Source organism: Myotis myotis, unplaced genomic scaffold (genome assembly GCF_014108235.1).
Source record: "Myotis myotis isolate mMyoMyo1 unplaced genomic scaffold, mMyoMyo1.p scaffold_m19_p_16, whole genome shotgun sequence".
NCBI lineage: Eukaryota > Metazoa > Chordata > Mammalia > Chiroptera > Vespertilionidae > Myotis > Myotis myotis.
In genome coordinates, this window is record NW_023416320.1 from 24,130,064 (window position 1) to 24,139,842 (window position 9,779).

Sequence of the window (9,779 nt, forward strand, 5' to 3'; positions counted from 1 at the left end):
GGGGAGTTTTAATCATTAATCCCCCAGGTTGCATAGACCACTTGCAAGGAACTTCTCTAACTTTTGGTCCTAAAGGGCAAGTGCTGCTTGTCACCAAGTTCAAGGATAAAAGGTGAGGAATCAGGAAAAGGGGCAGTTATGGCCAACGGGGATCAGAGCTTCTGCCCCTTCAAATGTTTATGGTGCCACTAGGATTTCAAAGTGGGTCCCTAGACCAATAAGAAAATATTTAGAGGAAAAGAATGTCAGCCTTCTGCTGTGATTGTGGATTTTAGAAAGACAGAAGGTCTTATTCATCTTTATCTCTCCAATGACAGAATATAACAGCCTGCTGTGTTGGTTTTTTAAAAATATATATATATATATATTTATTGATTACAGAGAGGAAGGGAGAAGGAGAGAGAGATAGAGACATCAACCATGAGAGAGAATCATTGATCCGCTGCCTCCTGTACATCCCACACTGGGGATCAAGCCCGCAACCCAGATATGTGCCCTGACTGGGAATCGAACCCGGGACCTCCTGGTTCATAGGTTGACGCTCAATCACTGAGTCACTGGGGCCAGGTGCACTGGGGTTTTGTTTGTTTGCTTGCTTTTTACGTGAACTAGTGAGTAAATGAAGGTCAATAAATAAATGAGGACAGAGTTGTAAGACTCCAGACTTGTCCCTCAACTTTTGAACTTCAGTTTTGACATCTACAACCTGCCCTACTTACACTTAGACTTAAAGTGAGACTTGAGTAACTTCAAATGTGAATAGTGAAACATTATGTAAATGGCAGTATTATTGTTTTTATTAGGATAATGTTTGTCTAGGCTGTCATTTGAAGGCCTTTTTTCTTGAACTATAATATTGTCAATGTAAGAAACATTCAAACATGTAGAGAATTTTTATGAGTTTATTTGAGCCAAACTGACCACAATGGCTAGAGAGCAAAGTCTCAATGGTTTGAAAAAAGTGCTCCGGAGAATGGCAGTATTGCAGCTAATTTTATGCATTAGAATCAAAGGAGGAGATGTAAGGAGGTTACATGAAACCCATGGAAATATCTAGGGTTGGGTGAAAAGTAAAGCAGAGACACATACTTCTTTTACGTATGGTGGGTACAAGATAGTAAACATTCACAGCACATAGAGATGGTAAACAGGGGACAAAGTAACAATAAGAACTTCTGTGGTTTACTGCTCTGATGGTTGTGCTCTGAGGGGTCTGGAAAGTCAGTTTATTCTGGCATTTCAAAGGTATGTTATCTAAGATGCAAAAGACAATAGACAGGCTCACTTAAGTAAAGACTGACCTGTGTCAAGGAAGCTACAGGCCTAGGACTACCCCTGGGACCCACTTTTGGTTAAGAAGTTTTATGTTCAGGCCATCTTGTGTGGTTATTTCAGTCTCTTGAGTTTTTAAGGCCCACCATGCAGGCCTCCTGAGCATGTCAAGTTTAGCATGTGGCCCCCTTATCATCTATAATATAATGCCATTACATAGGAGTCAAACTTGGAGAAAACTGATCAAGGATTGAATCTTGCAATAGTAACCCCAGAAAAGTTTCATGTATCTCTAAACCTCAGTTTCCTCATCCATTAGATAAAAATAATACTGACATTATAGAAATGTGGGAGGGAACAAATGAAAGCATTTATAAAGAAAGTTAATCATTAATTATGAGCATTAAGTAAATTAATGCATGTATGGTAACTTAGCACAGTGACTGGCCTATAGGACATATTTACTTAATTATATCTATGATTGTCTAGGGCAGCTATTTTCAGCCTGTGTGCCACAAGAATTTTTAAAACATGCAACACCTGATTATTTAGTCAGGGGCACTGACCTCTTTCCCCTTAGATTGTCAAATAAAAATATGACAACAGCCAACACAATAACAGCCGTCTGGTGTGAATGAATCAAAATTATACCTAGTGTTTCTGTCAGCTCAACAAAAATTATATTTTTTGGTGTGCTGCAGAATTTTAGTAATTAGTTTATATATGCCATGAGATAGAAAAGGTTGAACATCACTGGTCCAGGGGAGTACCTAAGAAACTGATCTTGGAGCCAGCCACATAGATTTGAATCCTAGATCCACTACTTCCTAGCTCTATGACCTCAGGCAAGTTTTATCTAACCCTTTTGCCTTTATGTTTAGTTTCTTTATGTTTATAACAAAGATAAAAATTATACCTACCTCAGAGGATTATAAGGATTATTATGAGGATTAAACTAGATAAAATACATAAAGGACTTAAAATATGTCTACCACATAGTGGGTGCTCATTAACTATTAGCTATTATTTTTCTTATTTTCGGGATATTTATATGAGCACAAGATGAAGTCTAGATTCTCAGCTCCTCAGGGCAGGAATGAAGCTCTTAGCTCAGCCTTCTGGCTCTCTATAGCTATTTGATAAATGCTAATATTAATAATGGTGGTTGGTGTGTGTGTGTGTGTGTGTGTGTGTGTACGGGTAATTAGCTGTAATCTTGAGAAAAGTTGGGACACCATTTATCTAGAGTCACAAAATAGACTGTGTATTGACTCTGTATTTCAGGCCTGACTGTAGGCAGTTTATTAATCATCCACTGACAGGAAACAGACAGACACTATGAGTTATCGGTCATTTCAGTTCCTGGCGCAATCTGGCCATTCCCCCTGGGTCTTCCCATGTGACCCACTACTGTGGGCTGCAGCCCCTGAACACTCTGAAGCTAGAGTTCATCTTAAGCGTGAATGGGAATGGACCCAGGGACTCCAGACTGAATCCACAGGGAGTGAGGGGGGACGTATGATCACTAACTTGGCAGATGGCATTCATCTCCCTGTGATAGATCCCTCATTGACAGAGGCCATCAGTGACATTAAACAGGGTGTCTCATCCATTTAACCCTGTTTCTGGGCATCAACTCTGAGTGATGCTGACTTTCCAGGTGACACCTCATCAGATAATCCCCATCTTCTCTTCCCTGAATTCTTCTGAGTCAGGCCTCTCCCCGAACTCATGTTCACCACCCATATGTCTGATTGAACTTGCCTCCATGCCAGTCACTCCTAAGGCTTAAAGATGCCTGACAATTGGGAACTCCCACAAGAAAGCACCTGATCTCTATAGCAGCAACACATCTGATACAGAAGGGCATTTGTAAGCATCATCATAATGGGAACTCAGGACAGGAATTAATTTACCAGTAGGTCATGCGGGGGCAAGGTGTGGGCTCTGAAGCGGCTGATCAGGTATCTAGAACATCTGACACCTAAGCTTCCTCACCTGAAAAATTGGAAATATAAATCCGGAGGTTATGAGTGTGAAAGGTTATTAACTTGAAGAACAACAGCATATTCCTTGTTATTACACTGCTGTTAAAATGAAGTATTTTCTGATTTCATAGGAGAAGGCACAGAAGGAAAAGAGGGGAAATATCATGCAACTAGCCTATTGATTTTCATTTATTAGATTAATGTTTGTCAGTTTCTTCATGAACAAACACAATTTTAACTGTATTAATATTCTAGACCAAAACAATTTGACTTTTAAGGTATGATAGGCTATGTACAGCAATGGTTGTATATTTTCTTTAAAAAAAATAATGTACAGAAAGGCAAGGTTGCATAGCTGAAGCACTTTCTGGTTGAATAAGTCACCACCTGCTTAAGGATCTGTTGAAAGTGTCAGACCAGGGGGTCAGTTGGTGCTAGTTCTGGGTCCCTACACAATGGTGTGTGGCTCTAGCATGGTCACCCATCCACTAAAATAAACCTTTCATTGGCAACTGGCATTAATCAAACAATCACACAAATTTGTAATTATAAACAGGACTGTGAGCTACTTGGAAAGAACTAGATTACAGTAAGAGGACCTGACCCAGTGTTATTTTAAACCAGACCTCTGTACAATGAGTGTGCTAACTAGTGGTGAGAAGATAGTATAGGAAGCACTGGAGAGTGATATGCTTATTTTAGCTTTTGTGGGGTAGAAATTCTCTAACCTCCACCCTGCCAACAGCTAAAAATCATAGGTTCAAACATAGACATTCGAGAGAAAGCCTTCTGAAACTATCACAACATAAATTGAAAATTATTTTTATTAGCTTAACTAGGTTTCTTTTTTAAAAAATTAATGCCTGCATATGGTTAAAAAAATAAAATAGTATTTACATATATACTGTGGAGGGCTCATGTCCATTTCATATCAGACCTCCACAGCCCCTCTACAAAAGCCACTACTGCTAATGATTCTTGTCTGATCTTTTATGTCATAAACAGGTGTTTATGCACAGATATCCTGTTATTTCATGCAAAAAGCAGTATAAGCAGTATACTTGTATCTGAGATCTTCAAAAGAGAGAACTTAATGCACGGAATTGGTTATCCAGGTTATAGAATTCCTGAGAAATCAAACAGAGGACGGGGAGGCAACCAAGAGATAAGTAACAGCATAAAGCTATTAACGCCACTAACCTGGAGGGGCAAAGGAATGAGTTAGGGGCCTGGCTCACCTGGAGGAAGCTGGAACCACAGTGGCTTTGTCCAGTGGGATCGGAGCTCTGAACAGAGTTGCTATTAAAAACATTGCCCCTCAAATCTCCTGCCAGAGCTTTCCAGTGGCCAAACACAGACAGGAGCCAGCAGACATGGGAACCTGGTAATGCGGTATGGGCATGCATTCATGGGCTGTCCTATGATACAAGGGATGGCTTTATAGGGGCACACAGACCACACATACATAGACATGTCTCATGCTTTTTCACTGTAGCACAATATTCTAGTGTCTGAATGTACCATAATTATTCTAGTACTCTACCGATGGATCATTTAACTGCTTACAGTATTTTTTTCTGTTACAAATAATATGGCAAGAGCAGCCTTATGCATACATTTTTGCACACTTTTGTAAGTGGACTCTTTTAGGATAAATTTTTGAAATGGCACTGGGACAAAAGTACATGTAATTTGCATTTTGATAGTTTTTGTCACATCATCTTCCAAATACCTTATTAATATCCTTAATATTGAGCTGACCACTTTTGGAGGGATAGTGCCTTATGTCCTGTCACCCATATCAAGTGGCAATGGAAGAAGCACTGCATTTTTAAGTGGGAAGTCTAGTTTTTCTAATGAGGTCTATAAAGAGAGCAAGCCTCTTAGCAATTCGGGACTTAGCAACTGCTGTCAGCCCAAGAGAAGTGGAGGGTGGGAAGATGCCTCAGTCAGCTGAGCTGCCACATCAAAATGCCATTGACTGGATGGCTTAAACAGCAGACAGTTCTTTTCTCACAGCTTTAGAGGCTGCAAGTCTGAGGTCAGGGTGCCAGCTCCTGGCGAGTCCTCTCTTTCTGGCTTGTGGGTGGACACATCTCACCATGTAGAATTTCTCTCTCTTCTTCTTCTAAGGCAACTCAAACCTGTCAAATTAGAACTCCATCCTATGACCTCATTAAACTTTAATTACCTCCCAACAGCCTTATCTCCAGACACAGTCACATTAGGAGTTAGGATTTTAGCATATGCATCCGAAGGATAGGACACAATGGAGTCTACAGTAACATAGTTCTACTCTCCTCTTTCAGGCTCATAATCTCATGCCTAATTTTTAAGGAAAGGAAGGCTTTTGAATATTTGCTACATAATGCTCAGTAAATGTTATGTATATATAACTGTAATGTCACTCTTTTTCTCTCCCTCAAATTTCCTTTTTTCTCTCCTTTTCTGAAATCCTCAATTTGACAAAAGAGCCTCCGTAGTTCAAGCAGTTGTGATTTGTGCTACATAACTTTCTAAAACGCATCACCCATTTACAGATTCTGGCTTCTCTGGCTGTAGGAGGTTGGCAGGCTACAAGCAGGGAGGAAATATTTGTCATTCTTTGATGAAGTCTTTTAATGGATGAGTTCTATTACATTGCATAGCATAGTATACCCTGCCCACTTGAGCAGAGGAAAACACAGATCAAGCCTTTCTGCACATGCTACACACATCACAGTTTTCTCTGAAATTTGTGTCAAGGACTGAGCCAAATCCATGATACCTCTGGGTAGGAATTTTTGGGAAAAGGAACAAAAATCTCAACAGACCATTATAGAGTTTCCGTTGTTCTCTGCAGCCAGAGGAAGAGACATCATTCCTTGCCTATGAACACTTTGACCTTGTCTGCCGATCACCCTAGTCACTTCTGGGGTTTCCTGAAACTCAGATACCCATATAATGTCTACTCAGTTCCAAGAAATTGGTTCCTTAATTAAAAAGGGATGCAATCCCAAACAGCCACTCGCCTGGAAGCTTCTGAACTTTATATGGGAAGAGTGTTAGAGTACTACCTGCCCACTCAGAGTTCCTCTTCAAAAATCCTTCAGGTAATTTGTTCATCTCTAGTGTCAATTCAGAGATTCTCCTCCTCTCCCAACCCCCATGCAATTTGTCTGCACCTGGCTAATGAAAATATGATAGCTAAGAACCCTTAGAACTATTCTCTTAATAACCAATTAGGTGCTCCTATCTGGGAAACTCCCTCCTTTAATTAAAACAAACCCTTAGAAACAAAAGATTTTGATGAGATAGTTTTCATGAGAGAGAGAATTGCTTTCTGAAACAATAGGCTGACCTTAAGAGAGTTTTTTTTTCTTCAAGTTAATATTAAGTTAAAGAGTGGAGTGAAGTTATTTAATCTTCAACTGAAGGGACACCATTAACAAAACCAGGAAAGAAAATCTGAGCATAACAACTGATAGCACAGAAATACAAAGAGTCATAGACACTGCTACAAACAACTATATGCCAACAAACTGGACAACCTAGAAGAAAGGAGAAAATTCTTAGAAGCATACAAAGACTGAATCAGGAAGAAAAAGAAACTTTGAGCAGACCAATTACTAGTAAGGAGTTTGAAATAGTAATAAAAAATCTTTCAACAAATAAAAGCCGAGGACCAGATAGCATCATAGAAGAATTCTACCAAACACTTAAAGAAGAATTTCTTTATACCAATACATCTAAAACACTTCCAAAAAATTGAAAGAAATACTCCAAAATTAATTTTACAAAGCCAGCATTACCCAAATGCTGAAGCCAGACAGGGATACTTATAAGAAAATTACAGACCAATATGCTTGATGAACACAGATGCAAAAATCCTCAACCAAATGCTAGCAAAACACATTAAATGGGACATATATCATGATCAAGTGGGATTTGTCCCTGGAATGCAAAGATGATTCAACATCTATAAATCTATAAATGCAATACACCACATTAACGGAATAAAGAATAAAAAATACGTGATCATTTCAGTAGATGCAGAAAAGGCATTTGACAAAAATTCAACATCATAATATCATAATAAATCAGGTATAGAAAGGCCATATATGACAAGCCACAGCTAACATCATACTCACCGATCCTAAAAATAAAAGGCAAAGAATTGGCTACATTCTGTATTCTCATGAGGGTATAGAGGATGTTAAAATACTTTAGCTCAATACTTCTCCACTTCCTTTTTCCATATTGCCCTCACAGGAGAAAATTTTAACTTAATTTAACTTAAGGTGAGAAATTAAATATTGGGTGTAAGATTTTTTAAGGTAGGGTTTTGTTTTGGAGGAGTATGAAGAAACCCTTACAAAAGCTCAGACTCTTTTTCACCCTACCCCTCCCAAAACAAATTTTGCCCACTTGCAGGACATATCACTCCTATTGAGAATGTATGCTTTGGCCAATCTCATGCCTTAAATACACACATTTCACCAATGAGAGCCCATTTTACCATAATTATGCTAAGTAACAAAATCTCTAGTGTTGTTGGGAGATGAGCAGGGTTGGATCCCTAGAATATGGACCTTCGGATGAAATGCTAATTCTCCTTCTGGGAAAAGGGGAATCCTGGCAATCACAACTCTCTACCTGTAGAGTATAAATTAACCTGATTAATGTGTTTGTAAGAAAATGCTTTGCTAAAATATTAATATAAATTACAGACATAATGACAGGAGTCCGGAGCCAGGAAGTGAACAGAGAAAAGGAGCTCTGTGCAGGGGAAAAGCCTAGACTTCAGAGAAAGGATGAGAGAAAGGATGGGGTTTGGCTCTGGAGGAATATAAACAGTGTGCAAAGCAGCCCAAGTTCTGTCACTACAGTTCCCCCTTGGGTACATGTAATGGCCTTTGAAGGTTCATATTTCTGTGGGTGCCACATGCAGTCACTGAGCGTTGGACTGGTGAGAGCAATGGAACTTGAGAATAGTCAAGGTCACATTTTGGGTCCTGGTAGGAAGGACATTGTCTGTGCTATGATTTCTTCTCTCAAAAGATGCATTGTTTCTGCTGGGAAGAGTTCCCATAGAGGCAAAGCACACTTGCACTTCTAACCCAGACCAGTTGGAAGGGCTTTGCACAGTGAGACCAAAGGCTGGACCGAGAAATGATGATTTAGTGGTCTAATTCCAGTCGGTGTCTAGCAGGATCACTTTCCTGGCATGAGAAAGACTCATGGCTGGGGCTTTCAAGTTCATGAAAGCGGCAGGTCCTCTGCCCAGAAAAGTGTACATAGGCACACATAAATTTTGCATTCTACTTCAGAAAGTTCATGGCCTATGACTCCAGAAGAGACATTGACTTGAAATGTGATGAAACTTTTTGCTGCTCTGTTTTTAAGAGATGTTTGTACCTCAGTTAATAATAATATTGGTGTATCATCATTTGCCATATTTCAATATTTATATTTCCTGGCTTCTGGTCCAGGATACCGATCCTGAATTTTCGGTGTTATATAAATGGGGATTGTTTTCTCCTCACTAGCGCACCATTATACTCACCACGTCTATAAATGGCCTCGCCCTTTGAGACTGTGTATTCTCACAACAGCTCAGATCTCCGGGCAGCTGATTCTGCCCGGCAGGTGTGGGATGTGTGATTGAGTCATTCTGGAGTCTCAAAGAGATATTTGTTAGAGGGAGCAACAAACAGTGGCTGATTCAGTGGCTCCTTGGGCTCTGAACAACCTGGTACTTACCACAATTTACATTGGAAGGAAGCTCTGATGTGGAGGAGATGAAAGGAACACAAAAGCAGAAGTCCCACAGGCAGGCACAGTAGGAAGTGTGGAAGGGGGTTTTTCCTGGGGCCTTTTCTTTTTAAAGATAAGGCTTAGGTAACACAGGATGAAGATCTGGCCACTCAGTAGCAAATGTGGTCAAGTCATTTGAGTAAAGACAATAGAGCCCGGTGTTGCTCTGGCTCTGAGGCAGGACAGCTTACGTTTGAATCCTTGCTGCCTTGCTCTGTGTCCTTTCATTTCTCCGTGTCTCAGGTTCTCCTTCTAATATTATTCACTTCTTAGATGGTTCCCAGTATTAAATGGGAAAATATATGCCAGGCACTTAGAGCAACACTCTCCACAAACATCAGTGCCTATCTGCAATCAAATTCACTGATGCGTTCCTTTAGAATGATTGTACCCTGTGCCGTGTGGACACGGCTGTCTAGGCCACTGAATGGAGAAATTTTATAGTTTCAAAGAATGTTCATGCTACATAACTGCCTATTTAAAAGTATAAACCAGATACTCAGAGCAGAAAATCTCCTTGCAACCATGGCAGTCATATCAGCTGGAACCTCAGTGTCAGGAGTGCCTGCAGTGTCCTCAGCCTTGTGCTAAGCACTGTGGAAATGTCACTGGGCCAGTTCTGAGCCTGGGGGCTGGTCCTGCCCTGCAAGGTCTGGGACCTGCAGGAGTCAAAAGAATTCAAGAGTGGAGCGAGAAGGAAAGCAAGTGTTATTCAGGCAGAGA